The 27,162-nt window shown below is 37.6% G+C and overlaps 1 pseudogene; it reads right to left on the reverse strand.

Moving 5' to 3' along the window:
* Positions 1-352: 352 nt before the first annotated feature.
* LOC100682991 overlaps positions 353-27,162 on the reverse strand; it is a 30,719-nt pseudogene continuing 3,909 nt past the window's right edge.

Raw genomic sequence — 27,162 nt, forward strand, 5'->3', positions numbered from 1 at the left:
TCTTGACTGCTGAGCAGTATTCAACAGTATGAATAAACTGTAGCGACTTTATTCTCTTATTAATGGACATCTGGGCTGTTTCCAACTTGGGGTTATTCTGATTAGAGCTATGAATGTTCTTGTACAAGTTTTTCTGTGGACCACGTTTTCATTTCTCTTGGGCAAATGCCTAGGAATTAAATACCAGGATCATAAAATTGAGTGCATGTTTCCTCTCATAAGGTACTACCAGAACTTTTTCCAGAGTGGTTGCAGTACTTTATTTTTTATTTTTATTTTTTTTTTACAAAAACAACTAGCTTTAAGGTTTATTTTTGTAACTTTTTTTAAACAGAGAAAAACAACACACTCCTTGGGGGAAGGTGAGGGATTGAGAAGACAGGCCCTGGGTAAAAGTAATCACAACAGCACCTGGAGTTGATAGGCCTGCCTAGGAGAGACACGGGCACTGCCACACCAGCACAGGGGACAGCTACTGTCTGAGGCTCAGCAGACCAGTTCACACACCACGCAAAGCTGCTATAGATCCAAGTCATAAAAATCTTCCAGCTCATCATGAAACAAGTCCCACTCGTCTTCAGAGTCTGTCAGGTCGTCGTCCCCACCTGCAGCCAAAAGCATAAGCAACATCTCGCCCAGCTCAAAGGTGACAACCTCCTCTTCTTCGTTGTCAAAGGGGTTGCTGTTCTCTCTTTCCTCAATGAGCTCCCAGAAGTGGTTCCTTCGTTGGGCCCGGTATCTGCTTGATGTTCCCACTTTCTGTCTCTGTGGCTCCTCTCTAGGGCCATCAGGGTACGCATGCTTGTAAAAACAGTTCCCTCCAAATGGGCAGCTCCCACGTCCTTCATCAAAATACCTGCACGCCTTGTTGCTCATTGCCTCCTTGTATTTCTGAATGAGTTTCTGCTTCTCTTCTTTCTCCACCCAGTACTCACTTGGAATGACAAAGTTAGATGTGATCCGGCATTCGGGGCAGGACTTTATGATTTTGCTCTCAAATTGCTTAGCACTCCTCCACTTGTGAATGCACTAAGTAAGTGTGGTTGCAGTAAGTGTGGACAGTAAGTGTGGTTGCAGTTGGAGAGAATCCCAAAGCGACGCTCACTGGAGTTGGCTTTCTCATAGACCACCTCCATGCAGATCCCACACACCATGTCCTTACTGCGCTGGACAGCAAATGAGAGCTCCATGTCCTTCTCATGGGCCTCAATGCAAGATTTTATATGTTGTGATCTCTGGGCGGCATCCATTGGATGGAGGACCTGCAGCCCACACATGTCACACGAGTCTCCGTGGAGATATACACAGTTCTCCCCATACCGGCACTCTCCCACTGCAGCATAGGGGCAAAGCTGCTTCTTGGTTTCCACTGCTGTCTGTTCTTTCTCGGATTCTTCCTTGGTCACAGAGCCCTGTGGGGGTGCTTCAGTGCAGGAAGGGGCAGTATGGCCACAGTAGGGCTGTCCGGGAACAAACTCAATGGCATTCACCCAGTCTTCTGAACCTGCGCCGACAGTAGCAAAGTTTGAATTTCTGGACTCTATTCGCCAATATTCATTTCAACAACTGGTCCAACTCCCGATGAGAGACTTGAGGAAGCAGCAAGAGATGATTTTGCAGTTAGATCTGCAGCAGTCACTTCTTCCTGTTTCAATGGCTTGCTATGTTCATATCTGCAGGGGTCTCCGTAAATACAGTATCCTCGCTGAAAATACTTGCACACTACACCATAAGGACTGTCAGAGAGGTCATGCGAATAGCGACAGTTATCTCCTTCTTTACAAACCCCGTGTATGAAATACCTTAGCTCCTAGTTTTTCTTCTTGCTTTTGGTATGGGTTGAAGTGGTGGACTCGGAGCTGATGCCAAGAAAGAATTCTTAAGAAGTCTTCAGTTCAAAAAAGGTGGTTTTACCAAAACAAAGGGACTGGGTTCCTGGGCTGAATGAGCTGCAGCCGGTTGCAGTACTTTAAATCTTCATCGACAATGTACAAAAGTCTCAGTTCTTAGTGGATGCTGACTAATCATTGGTCACAATCGTAAGCAACTTTCTGGGATGCTGGAAATGTTCTCTTCTTTATATGGGTTCTTGGTGGCACATATGCATATATTTGTCAAAACTCAGCAAAGATACATTTCTGTGTACATTTCATTTGACGTAAACTTTGTATCACAAGAAAAAACTGCAAACAAATACTGAATACTGGCTAATGATTTGCTAACTGAAATATTTAGGGTGAATTGTACTGGTGTTTGTGATTTACTTTGTAACACATCCAAAAAAAATTAGAAAGGAGATTGGACAGAGGGAGGTGGACAGAGTGATGATTGCATTTGTCTCATCAAGCAAGTACATAAAATGTTGATGACAAAATTTTATAGTTGGTGTAAATGAGGTCACTGTAAAAATCTTTTCAACTTCACTATAGGTTTAAAAAAAATTTTTTAATGCTAAAACTGAAATACACCTACCACAGGAGCCAACTATTTCACTCCACTCCTGGTATGTACCCAAGAGAAATTAAAGCATATGTCCATACAAAGACTTGTATGTTCAAAGCTAACCTCCCCCCAAAAAAGTTCATACTGTATGATTTCACTTACATAAAATTCTAGAAAATGAAAACTAATCTATGGTGACAGAAAACAGAACAGTAACTGCCTGGGGATAGGGTGTAGGGTGGAGTGTGGAGATGGGCAGGGATGGAGAGAGGGAAAGATTACAAATGGGAATGAGGAAGTATTTGAGCTGATGTGGTAATGGTTTCACAGTTATGTACATCTGTCAAAACTTATCAGATTTTACACTTTACTTAGGCACACTTTAGGCACACTTTTACACTTTACTTAGGCATACCAATTGTACCTCAATAAAGCTAGGGGTTTTTTTGCTTATTTGTTTTTTAAATCCTAAAGAAAATACTAAAGATTTTAATCCAGCAGTATGTTCTAGAATATTTTAATAATGTAAGATTAGGCAATGAATGCAAAGAATACATAATATTGGAAAATTATTATTTGAGAAATTATAATTGAAATTTGACATTTTAAAGATTTATTTATTTACTTATTTGAGATAGAGAGAGAGAGAGTGAGTGAGTGAGCATGAGCGGAGGGGCAGAGGGAGAGGGAGAAGCAGGCTCCCCACTGAGCTAGGAGCCCAAGTCAGGGCTTGATCCCAGGATCCTGGGATCATGACCTGAGGGGAAGGCAAAGACTAAACTGAGCCACTCAGGTGCCCTGAAATTTTAATTTTTTAAAAAATTTTTATTTACTTATGATAGTCACAGAGAGAGAGAGAGGCAGAGACACAGGCAGAGGGAGAAGCAGGCTCCATGCACCAGGAGCCCAATGTGGGATTCGATCCCGGGTCTCCAGGATCGTGCCCTGGGCCAAAGGCAGGCGCCAAACCGCTGCACCACCCAGGGATCCCTGAAATTTTAATTTTTAACATTTTAAAATTCTGTATTTTTAATTCTAAAATAATTCATAAATATTTTGTAAAATTATTTTTAAAAGTCTCTCAAGCTGATACCCAAAATAGTATAATGATAAAATCCTATATGGTTTCCCATAAAACCAAGAATGCCCACTGTTGCTTTTATTGTTTTTTTTATTAATCTGGCATTTATAGCTAATAGAATTAAATAAGTAAATTGAATAGGAGATATAAATATTGGAAAAGTGATAGAAATGTCATTATTTGTACATAAACTGGTTTTCTACCAAAATTGTAAAAATAAATCAAACAGAAGACTAGTTGAAGATATTCCATTAGGTAGGTGGTTTGTTACAAAGCATGTAAAAATAATCATTTTCCTGTTTACTAATAACAACAAATACAAACTATGCCAAAATACCTTTAAAATAAATATACAGACCTGGACGCCTAGGTGGCTCATTCCGCCAAGTGTCTGACTCTCAGGTCAGGTCATGATCCCATGGGTCATGAGATTAAGCCTGGTGTCAGGCTCTGTGCTGGGCATGGAGCCTGCTTGGGATTCTCTCTCTCCTTCTCCCTCTGTCCCATCTACCACCATCCACTCAACCTCCCTCTCTCAAATAGATAGATGATAGGTAGGTAGGTAGATAGATAGATAGATAGATAGATAGATAGATAGATATGCAGACTTAATATGGAAAAAATTGCAAGCCATGAATGGAACTTAGCAAACTAAAGAGATATTTTATGATCCTAGAATAGGAAGGTTCAGTGGTAAGACGTAAATTCTGTAGAATTTAATCCAAAATAACACTATGACAGTAAAAATGTCAACAGAATTTCTTTTCAGTTTGACGTGATTCAAAATTTTACCTGCAAGAGTAAACATACAAGAACAAAAAAAACAACAATATTGAGAAGGAATATCAAAGCCTGGAAACCTGTCAAACAAGTTAATAAAATGTACTAAGAAAGCACAATAACTTAAACATTAGGCTAGAATTTGGAGAATTGTAGACAGATCAGTGGAACAGAGTTTAACATCCAGAAAAAGACCAGGATATGATAACAGTAGCACCTCAGATCAACTCAACAGGTATTCTAAGCACAAACCAAAAGAGGTCAAAATATAAAGTATAAAAACTGACAAAAACTGTAAACTCCTCTCTAACAAAAAATACCACAAAAATGAAAAGGGAAATTGTGAGGAGAAAAATACGAAAAGAAAATCAAGTTAGTTATTCACATATGAAAGGATCTCTAACTAAACAATGCACCTCATTAGAAAAACATGCAAAATGCTAAACTGAATTTTTAAGAAATAGTAATGATGAATCAACAAAGAATGAATATAATCATTACTCTAAATCTGAGAAGTGCAGAATAAAATTATGAGATAAAGATTTTCATCCGTCAAATGGGCAAAGATAAAAAAGCATAATAATGAAAGAATATTTGCAAAAGTGACTTTTGCATTTGGCCAGTGGGAGTCACCAGAAAGATAGGAAGCAGGGGAGAAAAATTGGAATCTTTATTTCCCATATTAGGGCTGTGGTTTGCCATGCTAGTCCTCTGCCTATATCCAGTACCCATTTGATGGTCCCCCAAAAAGCTACAGTTCGCATCAGCTTCTAATAACAGCTTCTTCCCCATACCTTTCAGACCCACAGGCCTCAGATAGAAAAGATATATTGCAATACTTGTCCCTGGATGTTCCAGCCTGCTGGTTCCCCTAATCCTGTCCCCACCCCTCTGTAAATGCTCCCTTTATTAAATTCCCTTTAACAACCCCCTTGAGTGTGGTTTCCTGGCAGGACTCTAACTGATACATAACACCACAGTATGAATTTATTGTTTAATTTAGTGTGTGTGTGTGTGCATGTGTGTGTAGATGCAAATGTGAACTTAAACTTAAGTAGAGGGCAGCCCGGGGGGGCTCAGCGGTTTTAGCGCTGCCTTCAGCCCAGGGAGTGATCCTGGAGACACGGGATCGAGTCCTACGTTGGGCTCCCTGCATGGAGCCTGCTTTTCCCTCTGCCGTCTCTGCCTCTCTCTCTCTCTGTGTCTCTCATGAATAAATAAATAAAATCTTAAAAAAGAAAAAAACTTAAGTAGAGACACTCAGAAAAATATCAGGATGTTAAACTCTAAAATATGTGTGTTAGGACAGATGACTTAGAAACATACACACAGGGATCCCTGGGTGGCGCAGCAGTTTGGCGCCTGCCTTTGGCCCAGGGCGTGATCCCGGAGACCCAGGATCGAATCCCACATCGGGCTCCCGGTGCATGGAGCCTGCTTCTCCCTCTGCCTGTGTCTCTGCCTCCCTCTCTCTCTCTCTGTAACTATCATAAATAAATAAAAAAATTTAAAAAAAAAAAAAAAAAAAAGAAACATACACACATACGCATATAAATTCAATAAATGATAAAAGAATGTAGGAAAGAATTAGTCCAAAAAATGCCATTGTACTTTTTGTAGAAAAAAATCCATTTACACCTGAACTCTAAAAAGACTATTGTGGGGGCACCTGGCTGGTTCAGTTGGTAGATCATGCAACTCAGTCTTGGGGTTCTGAATTCGAGCCCCACGTTGGCAGTAATACATCTTAAAGCATTGTCTACAGACTGGATCCACTTCCTTATCTCTCCTTCACTTTCAGTCTCCTCCCCCCGCCCCCATCTATCCCCTTCACTGACAATTCTCATAAAATGTTTCTTAATCAGGTTGCCAAATCCATCGACACTTTTCCATCTTCATCCTATTAGACCTCTCAACTGACCACATCCTCCACATTCCATTCTCTTTTGATTCCATGAAACTTCACTTTGCTTTGTTTCTTCTTTACCTTCCCGCTTGCTCTTTCTCAGTCTCATTTTCCAGCTTCCCTTCTCCTGCTAGTGTCTAAAGAGTACAGCATTCCAGATCTTCTCTTCTCATTTTTATATTGGATGACCTCATCCATTCACTTTCATTCTAACATCAGTTCTGTACTACCAACTTCCAGAGTTTTATTCCAAACCACGTTTCTCTCCTGACCTCAAGACCCATATCACCAGTACATTCTTAACATCTCACTTGGATGTCTTGGAAACTTCTCACAGCTGATGTGTTCAAAGCAGAACTCTTTCCTTTCTATACTCTCTCCCATCTAAGCCTGTTGCTCCACAATGTCAGTAAATGACACCTCCATCAAACCAACTGCTTAACTCAAAAACCTGGAAGTCTTCATTGATATTTCCCTCTTCCTTACTTCTCAGATCTAAATCCATTACCAGGGCAGCCCGGGTGGCTCAGCGGTTTAGTGCCGCCTTTGGCCCAGGGCCTGATCCTGGGGACCTGGGATGGAGACCCGCATCTGGCTCCCTGCATGGAGCCTGCTTCTCCCTCTGCCTGTGTCTCTGCCTCTCTCTCTCTCTCTCTCTCTCTGTCTCTCATAAATAAATAAATAAAATCTTTAAAAATAATAATAATAAATAAATAAATCCATTACCAGTTCTTCTCGTTCTACCTCCAAAATATATCTCAAACCCATTCTCCTGAGTATTTGGCCCCAATCAAATCACCTTCATTGCCCTTCTTTAGACTACTTTCAGAGCCTTTTGACACCTCTCACTTCCACTCTTCTTCTCTGATCCATTCATCACATAATGGCCAGAAAAATACCCTTGAAATGAAAATCTGATCAAAACTCTGCAGTGGTTTTCTATTAAAATTAGGATAAAAATCCAGAATCTCACCATGACTCTACAATACCTGGCTCCTTGTGATTTTTACTTCATTTTGTATCCTTTCTGAATTCTCATTCTACTCCAGCCATACTGCTCTGCTCTCAAGCCCTCAAACATATCAAACTCTTCCCACTTCAGGGAGTTCACATGTGCTTTTCTGTCAAACCATTTCCCAGAACTCTTTGCCTGTCTAACCTTATTTATCCTTCTGGTCTCAGCTTAAATATCATTCCTTCCAAGAGGCTTTTCCCAACCACCATAACCTGCTCAGCCCCCAATCTAAGTAGGGTCTCTCTGTTGTACCATCTTGTACTTTTCCTTCATAGAATTTACTTTAGTTTGTATTATATACTTATTTATGCAATTAATTCTAGTATGTTTTCCCACTAGAGCTAGATCGTATACTGCATGAAAACAGGTGCCAGAAAATATTTGTTTGGCTCATCATTTTTATAACCACCACTCTGCCAGCACCTGGCACATGGTCTTAGGGTTTTTTTTTTTTCCAACAATCGGATTAATGAATACATGAAGATTCAGCTCAAGCCTTACTTCTTCTATAATTTATTTCTCAATCACCCTCCTGTTCCCCCACACTGGTGGATTTCAGCACTTGTTTTCTTGTTCTCCAGTGAGTCTTATACACATAACTCACACTTGACAAATAGTCTCACTGAACTTCTTTTAGGTTCTTAGATGAGCCATTTCTCTATGTTGTTTCCAGTCTTCACATATGCTGTTCCCTCTACCTGCGACACTGCTTTGCTCATATAGCCAGATAATCCTATTCACATGGTCAGGATCAATTAATGTTAAAGAATGAATTGTGAACCTGCTTGAACAGTTCCCTCCCTGGGAAGACAAGAATACCTACCTTCTTACACCAAAATTTCCAATGTGAAAACCACATTAGAAATAAGAAATTCTAGAGGCCACTTGGCTCAGTTGGTTGGCATTTGGTTCTTGATTTCAACTCAGGTCATGATCTCCTGGTAGTGTTTAGCCCCGAGTCAAGCTTTGTGCTGGGTGTGGAGTCTGCTTGAGATTCTCTGTCTCCTTCTCCTTCTATTCCTCCATGCCAACTCTCTCTCTCCCTCAAAAAAGAAAGAAGGAAGGAAGGAAGGAAGGAAGGAAGGAAGGAAGGAAAGAAAGAAAGAAAGAAAGAAAGAAAGAAAGAAAGAAAGAAAGAAAGAAGAAAGAAATTCTAAAATGACCCACTACTGTTCCCCAGACTCACAATTTGCTGCTGAAAATATTAGATGTAACTCCATCTCCCACCAATGGAGAGAAAATAAATAAACCAGTTTCTCTGAATTGGCCTCAAGGACAATGTCACTGCTATCTGAGTTAACAAAATTTCAGGCAAAAAAGCAGTGGTTACATAAGAGGAGAGTGCCTAATTTTCTACACAATTGATCGGCTTTTTCAGAAGAACAGCCTTGAAAGTATCCAGAAATCAATTCATTGGGTAATGCACACTCAGCAGCCCCAAAGTTGACATAGGATTAAAACCAGGGAGATCTTAATAGGCACTGTCCAAGTAAAGATGTGCCCTGAGAACAGAGAGGGAGCAAATGACTGGCATGTACTGACACAAAGTCAATCATCAATGATATGGCATGCACTATTTTTTATAATAACTATGTTGCAGGCACCATAGATTGGCTTACTTGGCATTCATTCATCCCTACCTTTTGTTCCTTGGCTTCTTCTACTATAGAAGCTAGGAAAACTAAATAGTCACTTTCCCAGCCTTTCTCAAAACTAAGGATGACTAGAAAAAAGGTTTTGGCTGAATAAGATACCTCTATTCTCCCATCCACTTAAATCAAAAACTTGGAGTTATCCCTGATTTCTCTATCCCACACCCCACATCTGATACATTAGCAAATTGTTTGCTCCACTTTTGTGATAAGCAAATTGTTTGCTCCTCACATGTCCACCACTACTATCTTGCTCTAAGTCAGCATTATCTGTTGCCTGAGCTACGGCAATAATCTCCTATTTGGTCTCTCCACTTCCATCCTGCTCCCTTCAACCTAGTTTCCAAAGAACAACTGAAAATATCTTTTTTTTTTAATGATTTCATTTATTTATTTATTCATGAGAGACACAGAGAGAGAGAGGCAGAGACACAAGCAGAGGGAGAAGCAGGCTCCATTCAGGGAGCCCGATACAGGACTCGATCCCGGGACTCCAGGACCATGCCCTGGGCCGAAGGCAGGTGCTAAACCGCTGAGCCACCCAGGGATCCCCTGAAAATATCTTTTTAAAAATGCAAACTTCATCATATTACTCCTTTTTTTTTTTCATCATATTACTCCTTTGCTCAGAACTTTCCAATGTCTTTAAAGACAAGAAAATATAAACTCCTTACCAAAATCTACAAGGCCTTGGGGAGCCTGGGTGTCTCAGTGGTTGAGTGTCTGCCTTCAGCTCAGGTCGTGATCCCCGCAGCCTTCTTCTTCCTCTGTCTCTCTCTCTGTGTCTCTCATGAGTAACTAAATAAAATCTTTAAGAAAAACTACAAGGCCTTGCATGATCTGACTTTCAGCTATCTCACCAATGTCTGTAGCTACCACTCTGCTGCTTGCTCACTTTGTCCAGCATTGGCAGCCTCCTTGCTGTTACTCAAACAATGCAAGCACATTCCTCATCAGAGCCTTTTTTTTTTTTTTTGCTGTTCTGTCTGCCTGGAACACTCTTCCTCCAGACACATTCACCCCTCATTTATTCAGACCTTCACTCAACCATCACCCTATCAGAGGCAACTTCCCCAAACAATATTGTCTAAATAGCATGCTCATCATTCTCTACCTTTTACCTTCCCTAATTTCATTGCACACATTGCTACTTGGCTTTATATTTACTATGTATTGATTTATTTCTTTATTGTTTCTCTAACACATACATGCACACATATACACATATGTACATGCACACTATTTTATTTACCACTGTATCCCCAGCATCTAAAAAAAAGTGCTTCAGTAGTAGGAGTTCAATAGTTATATTTGTTAAGTTAGTAAACTTTCCACAGACTTCTGCCTAAACTTGAGTCATACCATATCACCATTCTTTATCATTTCTTTTACTTTTCTAAATTAATAATTATGGCAGACATTGTTCATTGTCCACTCATCACTGAAGCCCCATCCCCTACCTCTATGACAATAAAACTTTGATCCATTTGGGTAACCATAGAGCCATTGATCTATCCCAATCCTAAATGATGAATCATGATGTTCCTAGACTAGTCATGGTAATCCTATTCCACTGTGCCTCAGATTATTATACAATAAATATGTGATCTAATTTTGTCAAAGGGAAAGTTAACTGAAAGGTTTCCTTTCTCAAAAAAAGAGTCTTAGAAGTAACTAATCTTGTGTGCCTATCTCTTTCTTCCTTCTTGAAATAGGGGTGTGAAGATAAAATGTTCAGAACTGTAGCTGTTATCATGCAGCCATGGTGACACACATGAAGACTAAAAGTCACTCAGTGAGGATAGTAAAATGGAAAAGTAGAAAGACAATAGGTCCTTGATGACATCATTGAGTCAGTGACTAAACCTGAAACTGCCTACTTCCAAAGTTCTTATTAAGCGAACAATAAATGTCCTTACTTAAGCTATTGTTAGTTAGGTTTTCCTTTATTAACTACCAAATAAGTCCTAACTGATTCAATTATTTTATTTATAAATGTGTTTGTGAGAACAAATGTATTTTTCCTTTACATAGAACATTCTGGAAAGAAAAGAGAAGGAAGAAGGGAGAGAGGAAAGGGAGAAATAAATTCAACTAACTTGTGGATGACATAATCCTGAAAGTGGAGTAAATTACATAAAGGATAAGTATCTGTGTGTTTGAGCATGCACCATATACATATATATGTATGTATATATTCAATATCTCCCTCATTCATCACCTATCATCCTCATTCTCCCTCATTCATCACCTAGTCTCAACCTCCTCCACTCTGTCTTTATCTAATCTTTCCACTGATATTGAAGGATCATAAACAAAGCCACTGTTCTCATACATCTACCATCACACTATAAAACCTTTAATGGCTTCTCATAATTTATCAGAAAATATTCATCTATTTAGTATTCAAAGATTTTGAACTCCAATCACACCTATTTATTGAATTTACCTCCCACTGTCTCCTAATCTAAACCTTCCTGCTCAAATAAACAAATGAAAACAAACTCTCCTTATTGCATTCTTATTCCTTATTACAGCTAACTAATTGATCTTGACATTCCCAGTTGCTGGATGACCCAATAGACAAAAGGAGTAGATATTTAAAACACTAGTAAAGCAGAGAGAGAGAGATGACTATGATGGAGTTACCTAGAATTTTGCAACCAGAAAATATGAAATAAACCACTTTAATTTCATCATATATGTAGGTTTTGTGCTTTACAGTTTTAGAATTGTTTATTTTGAATTATAGCTGGTATATGAACATCATAAATTTTCTTCTAAAGGTTAAATTAAGCACTGACCATTTAGAACACATCTTCTCTCTTCCTATCTAAAGCCTGTTTCATCCCTTGAATGCAAGTCAAAATCCAATCTTCTCCAAATAATCTAAGACCACAATAGGATCTTCTTAAATTGAATTTTTTGTTTTTACTAAAAATAAAGTTTATTAAAAATATTAAAAACTGGACTCAATTTTTCACTTAAATACATACATTTGTATTTTAAACTGTTTCATGTGAGTTATATCTCCTTTCATTAGACTCAAAATTTCCTACTCACCAAAAAACCCTCTAGAATGTATCATACTCTTGTTTTAATCTCCCACATTGCAACTAGAACAGTAAGAGTACAAAAAATACCTTTTGAACCCCTGACCTGCCAGTTTACATGACCAGTGTGCAAGTGAATGTTTGAATAAAAATATTTTACTTTTCAAGAATTATCAGCAAACGATTAGGATAAAGATAAATCTTAGAGTAAGTTGTAAAATAGAATACTATAATAGGCCTCAATAAATGAAGAACCAAATCCTCCTTTATGAAGTTCTGCAGTTCACCAATTTTAATCAGTTGTTCCGTGCAAAGTCTCTCCTAACAGGCAAGGGAAGAGCCACCCAGGAACTCATTTGGTCAGACATTGACCATCCCAAGCCAGTCCCACTCCTACCCCTCTCACCCAGCACTAATATTACCCTCATCATCAAAAATGTCTGTTTTAAATCAGAACATGGATTGGCAACCAGTAGCATCTATGCCTTATCAAAATTGATTGCCAACACATGCCCACTTCCCTGTTGCCTATAACTGTCGGCTACCTGCCTCATGACAAAAATTGGCAGCCAGCATGCTTCTTCCTCCACTTCATTGTTAGTGGACTATCCTGCTCCTTCCGTTTGGAAATCATGTCCAAAGACACTCTCCATGAGCTGCCTCCAACATGCCAAAGGGAAGGGAGGAAGAACTTTGGCACCCTAATTTTAAAAGGGTGCCAGTCCGTGATGTAAAAAGAAGACAATATTCTTCTACAAATGTGGACACTGCCTATTTCCGTTATTCCAGTCATTAGCTGATGTCTTTGGCAGAGAACATATCGAGTAAGCTTTTCCAAAATGGGCCTGTAGCCTTGGAAATATATCATCCAAAACAAAAAGCCAAACTTCTGATTGTTTCTCAACTTGCACCCACACATTCGCCAAGACACCTCATTTTAAAACAAATGTTTTAACAAAGAGCCAAATTCTTATTCCCTCTATCCTCATGCCAATGACAAGTCATTCTGATTTTTTACTTTTCTTTTTGGCCTATTTTCTTTACCTTCTCAATTAACAGAAACACTTTTATCATCAGTAACTAATGAATTTCCCATTTGCCCTTTTTTGGTCCCTGGCTTCACGTTTCCTATCCTCTACCTGAACAATAGAAATTTTAAAAACTAAACTGAATTTTGGGTAATCTATAATTAAGATTTTTAAGGTCAATATTTTAAAAACTGGGTATGAATAGGACTTGACTCAATGTATCACTTATTTCCTTATAAATCTGAATACAGATGTATCTAAGAATCATTATAAAGTAGTTCTAAAGAGAAATGTAAAATTTTTCTCAGAAATTTTATTTTGGAAAGTTGGATACTCACATTATGCCAATATCACACTATGAAAAGATAATAAAATCAATCTATTATAAACTCTTTTCTACTGGATTCAATGGCATGAGTTTAATAGGCAATCCAGAGCTCCAGCTTCAATTTTAGCCAATTCCAGTGTCAAATATCTGATTATCATATGCTCTACTTAATGAGTAACTAGCTGGCGAGTGAGATCTCTTTGATTGCAGCATGATATGTACATACCAAACCACTGGTTTTTTCTATTTTTAACACAGTTAAAGAATAACAAGTATGTTTTTAAAGGTCATGGAAAAATACCACATAGCTAGGAAAATCGAAAAAATAAAAGCTTCTAATTACAGGTTAAGTTACTCTCATTCTGGGCTTTGTTTTTCTCTAGGGTCTTAGAGGGATATAATTTGATATATCAAGCCAAATAAACAGTAAATAACTTCTACCAACATCCTATTATTTAAGGCTTGGTGTCTAGTGTGAAGACTAGGTCAAACAAATTCAAGCATATCCATAATTTTTATTAACCTTCTCCTAAAAATTTCCTAAACCGTTTTATTAACCTTTCCTTGGATTGAGTCCCAATCCTACCACTCAGTTGCTGTGATATTACCTTTTCTGGGTTTCAGTTTTCTTCATTTGTAAAATAAAGATAATAACCCACTTCACAGAACTATTGTGAGGATTAAATGAGAAAATACATATGAAATACCTAGTTCAGTGCCTAGAATCTAATCAATTTCCTTCAAATCCTTATTCATCTTCAAACTTCTATGCTTACTATTATGAGCCAGTAGGGATGTATGTAAGCATCCCTTCCACTCCTCTATGGTCATAAGTTAAATGAATATCTTTGTTTACAGGTGTTATTGCAAAAGATATTGTTTTGTGTGCACATAATTTTAATTTATATAAACAGTATGATGTAATATATCTCATTCTATTCCTTATCCTGTTTATTTTTGGGGCTTGGAGGAGTTTTTTGTTATTATTATAGTTTGGGAAAAATGTAAAACTTCTGTGAACTAGTCTCTCACAGGTCCTTTTCAAAAGTGAGGCTTTTTAAATCAGGTATGCCCAAACTTGCTTGGAACAATTTTATCTGAAGAGATTAGATATATGTGCAAAGCAAATACATGATGAAAGGGTGCAGTTTTGTTTGTTTGTTTGTTTGTTTGTTTTATCTGTGGAGATGGGAGGGTGCGGTGGATGCTCCATGGTTAAGTTAATCATATTCTTAAAAAAAAGTTAATCATACTCTTCACAGTCCATTATCATCATTGGTCTCTGCAAGGCCTCACTCTTATTTAATTTATTTATTCCCTTTCATTCCCATTCTTCATGCCTTTCTCTTTCATCTCCGGAGAGGCCTCCATGCCAATGAGTTGAATGGGTATCTTTTTGTTCGTTAAGTGTACTTGCAAAATATATTGTTTTGTAGAAAGATAATTTTATTTAAATAGTGTCACTCTGTATCTTTTCATTTCTTATTTTTGTCACTCTGCACTATGCTTTTAAGTTCATCTCTACTACCATGTGTAAATCTAGAATCTCCTTAGGGGGTACATGGATGGCTCAGTGGTCAAGCATCTGCCTTTGGCTCAGGTGGTTATCCTGGGGTCCTGGGATCAAGTCCTGCATTCGGCTCCTCACAGAGAGCCTGCTTCTCCCTCTGCCTATGTCTCTGCTTTTCTCTGTGTGTCTCTCATGAATAAATGAGTAAAATCCTAAAAAAATAAAATATATAAAATCCCCTTAGCCATTTCTAATTATTGCCTGTTTCCATGGTGTGCAACTGCCATATTTTACCTAACCACTTTCCCAGCAGTGGACACTCAAGACAGCATCCAACTGCCTACCACCACAATAATGCTGAGGTGAACATTTTTATATGAGTTCCCACATTTACCTGTGTGAGATTTCTTTGAGGTATATACCCAAAAGCAGAACTGCTATATACTAGCAATATAACTATATGCTATGTACTAGTATACAAATATATTATACTTGCTATTAACCTCTAATCTTATCAAGTACTGCTGGGTAACACCTGTCTAACAGTACCAGCAGTACCTGGGAATTTCTGTAACATTCAACTGGCATGACATAGCTTTTTAAGAGATGAAAACTGATTATCTCATTGTTTTAATTTGCATTTCTCGGTTACTGATCCATTTCTTCATGTACTTGTTGGAGTTTTCTATACTGTAAATTAGGCAATTTGTGTCCATATCCTTTGCACATTTTCCTATTAGAATTATTATCTTTTGCTTGTTGATTTGTAGGAGTTCTTTGGATTTAAATATTAATTCATGGGGCAGCCCGGATGTCTCAGCGGTTTAGCACTGCCTTTGGCCCAGGGCGTGATCCTGGAGACCCAGGATCAAGTCCCACATCAGGCTCCCTTCATGGAGCCTGCTTCTCCCTATGCCTGTGTCTGTGCCTCTCTCTCTCTCTGTGTATGTCTCCCATGAATAAATAAAATCTTTTTTAAAAAATAAATAAATATTAATTCCTTGTCAGTTTTAAAATTTGAAAATATATTCTCATTATGTCATAGATTAATTTTGTCCACAATATCCTTTGTGGTGATTGTTAATTTTGATGTAATATCTTTGTCTTATGATCTCTGCTTTTGGATTTTTGTTAAGTCTTCCCTTGACCCTGGGATATAAATAACACTCTCTTAAGTGTTCTTCTATTAGCTTTGTAACTTACCTTCCTCATTTCAGTCTTTCAGCCATCCAGAATCTAACTTTGTATGTGACCTTAGGTAGGAATCCAGTTTTATTTTTCTTCATGTACTGAGCCAATTTTCCCAACGCCACTGCTAATAAAATCTTTTTTTCACATTGATTTATGGCATCACCTTCATTACATATTTAATTCTCAGTATACATGTGTCTATGATCTCTCAGTTATGTTCTTTTGGTCTGTTTATTCTTGTGCCAATACTACACTGTTGTTATTATTAAAGTTTGTAATGTGTCCTTGTATCTCAAAGGAAGAGTCTGTTTTTTACTCTCCTTTTTTATTCTTGTCTTAGCTACTTTTACAGATCTTTATTCTCCCCTATAATTTAAAACATTTATTAAATTCCTCTGAAAAAATATCCAACTGAAATTTTCATTGAGATTACATTGAATTTATGTATCAAGTTGTAGATTATTGACATCATTATCATATTAAATCATCCAGTCGAGGTAACATACCCAGGGCAAGTTTACCTAAAGAAGATTATAGATGCTCATGGAAGGGAATAGTCAGAAGTAGAAGTAGAGTTGGTTTTTTTTTTAATCCTAGTTTTCGCTAAAGGTTGAAAAACCATTTCCTGATTTTTAAAAGAAAAAAAAAATACTGTAGAAATGTTTTATAGACCCATGAGCTCTTTTTTAGTTTCTGCCTCAAGAGGGAAGCTAAGATCTTGGTCTTTGAGAATGAGACTAATAGAAAAATCCCTTTATAGTTGCAAAAAAGAAGAGCTATTCTGATGTATATTACAAGCAAAGCATTGTGAGGAAAGATAGGTATGCACAGGGCTATGATATGAGACTGCTGACACAGCCATGAGCAAACCTAAAGACCCTAGAGTAGCTAGGTAATTGAACCAGTTAGGGAAACGAACCTAGGAACATAATAAATTCGTTTCTTTATTTATTTTAAGAATAGAAATGTAAAGATTTTAAATGTTACTCTAAAAAGTCATTTGGCTGCATCATAATAAAATGGTGTATAGAAAGATTTCCACCCACCTGTTTTAATAAGGCTATCTCTTGTTTTTTTAAGCAAAAACTACTACTACATTAAAAGTCAGCTTTAGTGAAAAATTAACAAACCAAAATTTAGTGATTTGGAATAAAAGTTTTTAAAAATTAATTCTTGGAAAGTAGAAGTTACCCTGAAAAAGTACTAATGCTTTATATTTTTGCCATTTACAGTTTGCCCAGTGAAAAGAGAATTCATTTTCAAAATAAATATGGAGTAAATGATCTCTTAGACTCATTCCTAATATTGGAGGTTCTATCAAAATCCATAATCTTATAAAAGCAACTGAAAGTAATAGAAATCATGTGCTATTAAAAATAACTATTTCTGGGATCCCTGGGTGGCTTAGCAGTTGAGCATCTGCCTTTGTCCAGGGCGTGATCCTGGAGTCCTAAGATCGAGTCCCAAATCAGGCTTCCTGTATGGAGCCTGCTTCTCCCTCTGCCTGTGTCTCTGCCTCTCTCGCTCTGCCATGAATAAATAAATAAAATCTTAAAAAAAAAAAAAGCTATTTCTTGGGATGCCTGGGTGGCTCAGCGATTGAGTATCTGCCTTTGGCTCAGGGCGTGATCCCGTTATCTCGGATAGGGATTGAGTCCCTCCCTCTGCCTATGTCTCTGCCTCTCTGTCTCTCATGAATAAACAAATAAATAAAATCTTAAAAAAAAAAAAAAAAACTATTTCTTGCAAACTGGTATGGCCATTGTGGAAAACAGTATGGAGTTTCCTCAAAAAGGTAAAAATAGAACTACCCTATGATCCAGTAACTGAACTACCCTATGATCCCTATTCAGCAATTGTACTACTAGGTATTTTCCCAAAGAATACAAAATTAGTAATTCAATTCAAAGGGTTACATGCATCCTGATGTTTGTAGCAGTATTATCTACAATAGCCAAACTGTGGAAATAGCCCAAGTGCCTATCAACTGAATAATGAATAAAGAAGGTGTTTTACATATATATAAAATTCTACCTCTGAAGCTAAATAAGATATGGTGTATATATATATATATCATATATATATGTATATACATATATATCAATTGAATAATGGATAAAGATGCTAATAATACAGTTTATCTTAATTAAATTGAATTTAAATTAAAAATTTTTTTCAAAGATTTCAAATGGCTTCCTTAACCTGCAGATCTTAGAAACATACCTATATCTTGACTATCGGAACCTCTTATTTTAAGGTTAAAAATTCCATGATTTTTTTTTTATTTAAATGCAATTAGCCAACATATAGTACATCATTACTTCCAGATGTAGAGGTCAGTGATTCATCAGTCTTATATAACACCCAGTGCTCATCACATCACTTTCCCCCATAATGCCTATCACCCAGTTACCTCAACCCCCCACCCCCTTCTCTCCTCCATCCACCCTCAGTTTGTTTCCCATATTTAAGAGTCTCTCATGGTTTGTCTTCTTCTCTGATTTCTTCCCATTCAGTTTTCCCTCCTGTCCCCTATGAGCCTATGCAGTGTTTCTTATATTCCACATACCATGATGTTTATAATGCTGAGGTTAAAATACTGATATTTCATAAGAAAAGTGAGTTGTAGTGAAATGATTCAATAATCAAGAATTTCACTCTGCCAAGACTTGATTCTCTTCACTCTTCAAAGAAAGAAATCTATGGTATATAAAGGGTATATTTTAAAACTGCAACCAGATGCTGCAACAAGATATCAAGAAATATTTCTTAGAGCCACATACAACCAAGGAGCGGATTATTAGATATTCAAATGTTTGAAACACTTGAAACATTAGCATCTGACTGAGAACCAAATGTGCTGTTCAGAGAAAAATCTCCCCACACTTTTGATTCTGTATTCAATCCAAAAATCCAAAGCTATCTGACGAAGTGTGCAAACATTTGTTTCCATTTCTAATGACTTATTATTGTGAATTAGCATTTTCTAATTTAGAAGAAAATAAAGAGTAAGAAAACATCTACATAAAACCTGAACTACAGTTCAAGTCATCCATGATCAAACCTGTCAGAGTATTATTATTAATTTTAATATGCTTTACCTTTTTTTTTTTTTTATGATAGTCATACAGAGAGAGAGAGAGAGAGAGGCAGAGACACAACAGGCAGAGGGAGAAGCAGGCTCCATGCACCGGGAGCCCGATGTGGGATTCGATCCCGGGTCTCCAGGATCGCGCCCTGGGCCAAAGGCAGGCGCCAAACCGCTGCGCCACCCAGGGATCCCCATGCTTTACCTTTTTTAAGTGCTAATAGATTTTAAACCTAAAACTGATGATTTATATATGCTCTAAAAATCCATCAAGTGGTCCATGGACATCAAAATTAGAGAAATACAGATTGATAAGTTATGATGAGAGAGTGTTTTACTCTGTGCTTCTGCATACCACTGATTCACAGCTAGCATCCAAGGTTTCCAGCAAGAACCAGAAGGAGAGAGTCATTCTCTTCATAGATATGTGTTGTTACAATACCATGCTATTTTTAAAAACAAGAAAACTGTAATTTGAATAAGTAAAATGAACAGGGTCATATAGATTGTACGCACCAGAAGCAGATCTAACTCAGGTCTTCTCACCCCTAAATCAGATCCTGCTTTGCACCATTCCTTCTCAGAGTTGGAGCCTTTGGGTGCATTTGGTTTTGCTTTTTTGGTTTGCTTGGGGTTTTTTTCTTATTTCTTCTTGTCTCCTTATCTTCCTTCTTCTTCTTTAGTATAGGTGACATATTGCTTTAGCTATTTAAACCATCAGTTTAAAGGAATACTTATCCTTGGGGTTCCTGGGTGGCTCAGTTGGTTAAACATCTGCCTTCAGCTCAGGTCATGATCTCAGGGTCCTGGGATTGAACCCCATGTTGGGCTCCCTGCTCAGCAAGGAATCTACTTCTCCCTCTCCCTTTGTGTTCCCTCTCTCTCTCTCAAATAATTTTTTTTTAAAAAGGAATACTTATCCTAGAACTCTAATTAGGTCGATGGTTACCAGCTAACTGAAGTTCCTACATTACAGCTGGCTGTAAAGCACTTATTCTCTCTTTTCCATCTATTAATGCAAAGCACCAGTTTCTTTCCCTATCCACAACCTGCCTCTCACTTCACTTTGAGACCTGCACATAAAATCTGAAAGCAAACAAATACTGTATTTTTAAAAATTTCTTTTTAATGCCTTGAACCAACATTGTGGTTTGCAGTTGGACTAAAGGCTCATCATATTCATCCTCTCTGCCAGTCTTTAAAACTCAGTAGAACTATTTCCACTAGATGGCTGTCTTTACCAAGAACTGGAAGAGCTATGCCAGCTGGTGGCAATTTCAAGTTTTAAAGCCTACATTTCACAGAGGTAGGTATACATGCAGCCATTTAGTAGACTTACTCAAAGCTTCTATCTATGATTCCACTTTTTTTTTAAAGATCTTATTTATTTATTCATGAGAGACACACAGAGAGAGGCAGAGACATAGCAGAGGGAGAAGCAGGCTCCCTGCGGGGAGCCCCATGAGGGACTGGATCCCAGGACCGCAGGATCATGACCTGAGCTAAAGGCAGATGCTCAACCACTGAGCCACCCAGGCACCCTGATTCCACTTTTTAGTCCCCACTTTGGGAAAAGTCAATAAATGTTTAAAAATGTAATGTGCTATTGGGCAGCTGGTTGGTTCAGTCAGTTAAGCACCTGACTTGATTTTGGCTCAGGTTGTGGTCTCAGGGTCGTGAGATGGAGCCCTGCATTGAGCTCTGTGCTCAGCCCAAAGTCTGCTTGAGATTCTCTTTTGCCCCCTCTCCTTCTGCCCCTCCCCTGGCTAGCACACTCTCTAAATGAATAAATAAATAAAATCTTTTAAAAATGTAATGTGCTTTTTGAAAATAGAAGATAAACTGTTTTAAGTTGAAATTTTTTCTTGTTTTTTCCTTTTTTGGTTGAAATATATTTGACCTATAACTGTGTCAATTTAAGGCATCAACAAGTTAATCTGTTACATTCATATATTGTAATATGATTGTAGCAATAATTAGCACCTCTATCATGTTACATATTCATTTCTTTTTAGTAATTGGAATAATTAAGTTCTAGTCTCTAAGCAAATTTGATAATGATTAAACAATATAGTTGTTTATATTCATTGTGTTGTGCATTAGATCTCTAGGACTTATTTACTATTCATTGCAAGTTTGTTGCCTTAAACAATATCTGAAAAATTTTGTAAAGAAATAAGGAGTTTCACTCCAAAGAAAGACTGAAAGACATATATAAAAATTATATCTTGGGTGCCTGGGTGGCTCAATCAATTAAGTGTCTGCCTTTGGCCCAGGTCATTATCCCAGGGTCCTGGGATCGAGACCTCATATTGGGCTCCCTGCTCAGCGGGGAACCTGCTCCTTCCTCTCTCTCTGCCTCTGCTGCTCCCCCTGCTTGTGTGCTTTTTCTCTCTCTCTCATTCTCTGTCAAATAAATAAAATCTTTTTTTTAATTATCTCTTGTAATTGTTCATATTCTCAAATCAAAAGGTACTGTTAATTATAAAAGTTGCATACAGTATTTGGGGAAAGCGACTGACTATTGCTATTAATAGTTGGCATTTGTTTTGCATCTTTTCACCAGGTGATAAAAGTATTTTTAAGTTAAAATATAATCTGTTGAGGGGCTCCTGGGTGGTTCAGTTGGTTAAGCATCTAACTTTTTTTTTTTTTTTTTTTTTTTAGCATCTAACTTTTGATTTTGGCTCAGGTCATGATCTCAAGGGTGATGGGATCAAGCCTCCTCCCTGCCCGCCCCCCCCCCCCCACACACACACTCAATAGGGAGTCTCCTTGAAGATTCTCTCCCTCTGCCCCTTCCCACACACATGCTTTTGAATTGAAAAAAAAATTGAGCACCTTGTTTAAGGGAGGATTGGTTGGTTGATAGTTTCTCAGTAAACTTTTTATTGAAGTATAACATAACCAAAGAAAAGTACACAAATCACAAGCATATAGTTAAATTTTCACAAAGTAAAATGAATGTAAATTTTTTTGTACAGTTGGATATTTTAGCTTTTTAAATTTCATTTGCTATTTGTTTGGTTACACCCAAGTAATCAGCACCTAGATCAAGAATTAGAACACGACCAGCCACTCAGAAGCCTATTTGTGCTCCTTCCTGGTCACTTCCCCACAATGGTGACCATTATCCTGACTTCTAATAGCATACATGATTTTTGCCTCTTTTTTTTTTTAAGATTTTATTTATTTATTCATGAGAGACACAGAGAGAGAAAGGCAGAGACACAGGCAGAGACAACACAGGCAGAGGGAGAAGCAGGCTCCATGCAGGGAGCCAGACATGGGACTCCATCCAGATCCGAGTCTCCACGATCACACCCTGGGCTCAAGGTGGCGCTAAGCCACTGAGCCACCCAGGCTGCCCAACTTTTGCCTCTTTTTGAAGCTCATATGAATCTTCTTGCTTCTGTTGCTTCCCATGGTGTTTGTGAGACTCATTCATGCTGTTTTCACTGATGCATATCACAACTTTTTATTCATTCTATTATTAATGGATGCTTGTGTTATTTCCAGGTTGGAACTATTATGAATACTGCTTCTATGAAATTCATAAATATACCTTGGATCAAAGTGTGTATGCATTTCTTGGGGTGGGTATATACCTAGAATGGGTGAGATTGCTGCTTCATGGGATTCTCATATGTTCAGCTTTGATAAACAAAGCCAGTTTTCTGAAATGGTTGTACTTATCTACACTCCTACCAGCAAGACATGAGTTCTATTGTTCTATTTCCTCCCCAGCATTTGGTATTGTCAGTCTTTTATATTTTAGCCTTTCTGATGGATAAGTAGTGATATATCACAGTGGTTTTAAATTGCATTTCCTTGAAAACTAATGAAATTGTCTATATGCTTATTAAGAATGTTCCAGTCTTTTGGTCATTTCTTATCACCTGTTGTATCTTTTTAAAATTAATTTATAGGACTTCTTTATGTATCTGAGGCTTTTCAAGTCAGTGGTCAGACATTACTATCATTTCCCACTCTGTGGCTTGACTTTTTACTCTCTTAATGGTATTTTTGATGAGCAAAGTCTAATTTACCAATTTTTTCCTTTATGTTAGCACATTCTTTTTTTTTTTATTTTTTTTTCGTTCTTTGGGTTCTGTTTTTAAATTTTTGCTTATTCCAGGGGTGCCTGGGTGGCTCAGTTAGTTGAGCATCTGACTCTTGATTTTGGTTCAGGTCATGATCTCAGGGTCATGGGATCGAGCCCCACATTGGGCTCTGCATTCAGTGTGGAATCCACTTGAGATTCTTTCTCTCCCTCTCCCTTTGCCCCTCCTCCACTCACATGTGCTTTCTAAATAAATAAAATATTTTTTTAAAAACGTTTGTTTATTCTAAGTTCATGAATATATTACTCTATGCTTTCTTCTTAGAGTTTTATTATTTAACCATTTGTATTTAAATCCAGTGCACCTGCAGTTGCATTTTGTGTGAGGTGTGAGACAAGGGCAACACCTCCCCCCCCCTTTTCTTTAAGTGACAACAGCATCATTTATTAAAAAGAACATCATGGTGCCCCTGGATGGCTCAGCTGGTAGAGCATGTGACTCTTGATCTCAGGGCTGTAAGTTCTAGTGCTATGTTGGGTGTAGAGATTACTTAAAAATAATTTAAGGGATCCCTGGGTGGCGCAGCGGTTTGGCGCCTGCCTTTGGCCCAGGGCGCGATCCTGGAGACCCGGGATCGAATCCCACCCACATCGGGCTCCCGGTGCATGGAGCCTGCTTCTCCCTCTGCCTGTGTCTCTGCTTCTCTCTCTCTGTGTGACTATCACAAAAAAAAAAAAAAAATTTAAAATCTTTTGGACCACTTGCCTGGCTCAGTTGGAGGAGCATGCAACTCTCGATCTTGAGGTCATGAGTTCAAGTCCCACGTGGGGTGTAGAGATTACTTAAATAAATTTTAAAAACCTTAAAAAAATAATAAGTTTTCTAAAAAGTAAATTAAAAAGCCATCATTAAAAATAAATAAATAAATAAAATAAAAAGCCATCATTTCAGTACTGTATTGTAGTTTTATCTTTGTCATAAAAGAGGTAACTATATATATATAGATATATATACCTCTTTTATATATATAAAATATTATATAAATATATAAAATACATAATATATACAAAATATATATAAAATATATAAAAAATATATAATATATAAAAATATATATAATATATATATATTTCCTCCTGGAATTTCTGTTCTCTTTCATTGGTCTATTTGTCTTTCCTTGGGTCTTCATTATTATAACAACATAACAAGTCTCAACAACTGGTATGCTAAATCTCTAGCCTTGCTCATTTCTTCAAGATTGTATTGACTATCCTTGGTACTTTGCATCTTCAAATAAATTTTAGAATCAACTTATCAATTTCTATAGGGGAATAAAAACAACTGCTAGGATTGTTACTGGAATTCAGTTAAGTCAGTAGGTTAACTTGGGAAAAATCAATACCTGTGGTAGCTTTATGATGTGTCAATTTAGGTAGGCAAAACTATGTCTTCCAGAATTCCTTTCCCTGATGGTTTTGGGTTAGAGTGGGCAACAGGAGACTTCCTCCCACCCTATGAGATTTGAATGGCAGGGTGATACAGTCATAATTTTTATGTTTATGTTCCAGAGCAGGCACTGTTATAGCTCGTGCACATTGTCACTTATCTCGTGGCTCATCTTGTTGGTGTGGTAATAGCAATGAGGCCTGCAATTCCTCCAACTTTCTGTGATGCTCTTTCAGCTTCTCTGACTTCTATTAATTTGATCATCTTTAATTTATCTCAATAACTATTTGTAGTTTTTTGGTGTGATAGTCTTGGCCACCTTTTATTATATTTATTGCTAGATATTTGATGGGTTTTTTAAAAAAGATTTTATTTATTTATTCATGAGAGACACAGAGAGAGAGAGGCAGAGACACAGGCAGAGAGAGAAGCAGGATCCGTGCGGGAAGCCTGATGTGGGACTCGATCCCAGGACTCCAGGATCAGGTCCTGGGCCGAAAGCAGGCACCAAACTGCTGAGCCACCCAAGCGTCCCAGTATTTGATGTTTTAATGCAATTGTAGATTTTCTCTTTTTAAATTTTATTTGCTATTGTTTGTGGCTGGTAGTTAAAAATATAAGTTGATTTTTACATTTTGATTATGTATCCTACAGCCTTGCTTAAATTTAGTTTTAACAGTTCATAAACTCTTATGGATTTTATACATACACAGTCATGTTACCTGAGATTAATGTGTTTCTTCCTTTTCTTGCATTTTTTGGACTGTCCAGGACCTCCATTATAGTCTCAAATAGAAGAGATGAGGGATCCCTGGGTGGCCCAGCGGTTTGGCGCCTGCCTTTGGCCCAGGGCATGATCCTGGAGACCCGGGATCGAATCCCACGTCGGGCTCCCGGTGCATGGAGCCTGCTTCTTCCTCTGCCTGTGTCTCTGCCTCTCTCTCTCTCTGTGACTATCATAAATAAATAAAAATTAAAAAAAAATAGAAGAGATGATAAAAGGTAACCTTTTCTTATTGCCCATTTCAAGAGGGTGGGGTTTGTTTTGTTTTGTTTTGTTTTGCTCAAAGTGAGATAATTTTGAAAGGTTGTCCCAGATCCAGAGTTTGTCATCAGGTTAGTTAATTGGGACTGCATTTCAGTTCAACTTTCTCCCTCTAACCAATCCTGTTTCCTTCACCTCTTTTCTCATGACCACTCATGAGAGTGGTCCTGCACAGTAATCTCAGACTCAGCTTCCCAAGGAACTCAAGTTGTGACACAAACATTAACACAAATACGTGTTTACCTCTGTTAACACATTTTTCCCTTTTGCTGACCTCTATTTTTCAAATGTTCAACAACAAACATTTTGGGAAAAGAAAAAATATGAAAGATTCTTTTTTCTTTTTCTTTTTTTTTTTTTTTTTTTTTACAAAATAAGATAGGGATGTATTTCTATCAGCTTTAGTAATAACAAAACAATTTTTTTGTCTTGAACATAAAATAGCTGAAACTACCATAGAAATTGAAAAGCCAAAATACCATCCCTATTTATCTAGAGAAATTCAGATGAAAAGTAAATAGGCATATAATCAGTTCCCATTAGGTAGCAAGTTAAATACCAAGCCAAATTTTCCTCACTAAATCATTTTGCAGTAGGTGTCTCATTCCCAAGCTCCTGCAACATAACACTTCAAGCTTCCATATATTCCATATTCTATTGCTGGACTGTATGTCATTCCATTGATTGATTTAGATAGTCCTCCTCCAATACATTTTAACACATCCTCTAATACTATAATACAACTTGGTAATAAGTCTTAATTTCACGTAGGGCAAATCTCTTCCTTGCTTTTTTTTAAGATTTGGTCTCCCATATAAATTTTGGCATCAGGATGCCTGGGTGGCTAAGTGGTTGAGCGTCTGTCTTTGGCTCAGGGCGTGATTCCAAGTCCGGGGATCCAGTTCCACATCAGGCTCTCAGCAAGGAGCCTCCTTCTCCCTCTGTCTGTATCTCTGCCTTTCTCTCTGTGTCTCTCATGAATAAATTTTTAAAATCTTTAAAAAAATTTTTTTGGCATAGGGAGTTCCTTCAAAACCCTATTGGGAATTTGCTGAGACTTGCATTGAATTTATAGGTCAATTTGGGAAGAATTGCTATTTAAGAGTATTTAGTCCCTCCCCCCCTCCATCCTTGGACGTGGCATATCTTTCTGTTTATTTAGGTCTTCTTTAATGAATTTCAATAAAGTTTTATTGTTTCCTTCATATAGGACTTGTACATCCTACTTTTACTGCAATCATAAGTGGGGTTTTTTTAAGTATGGCTTAACAAACTACTGTAAAAAGACATTTTTGAAATACTTGTAGACATTTTAATATGGACCGGATATTAGATGATGTTAAGGTGTTGATATTAATTTGGTTAGGTTAATATGTTTATCTTTTTTTTTTTTTTTAATTTATGATAGTTACAGAGAGAGAGGGAGGCAGAGACACAGGCAGAGGGAGAAGCAGGCTCCATGCACCGGGAGCCCGATGTGGGATTCGATCCCGGATCTCCAGGATTATGCCCTGGGCCAAAGGCAGGCGCCAA

The sequence above is a fragment of the Canis lupus genome, chromosome 28 (genome assembly GCF_011100685.1).
Source record: "Canis lupus familiaris isolate Mischka breed German Shepherd chromosome 28, alternate assembly UU_Cfam_GSD_1.0, whole genome shotgun sequence".
NCBI classification, from domain to species: Eukaryota; Metazoa; Chordata; class Mammalia; order Carnivora; family Canidae; genus Canis; species Canis lupus.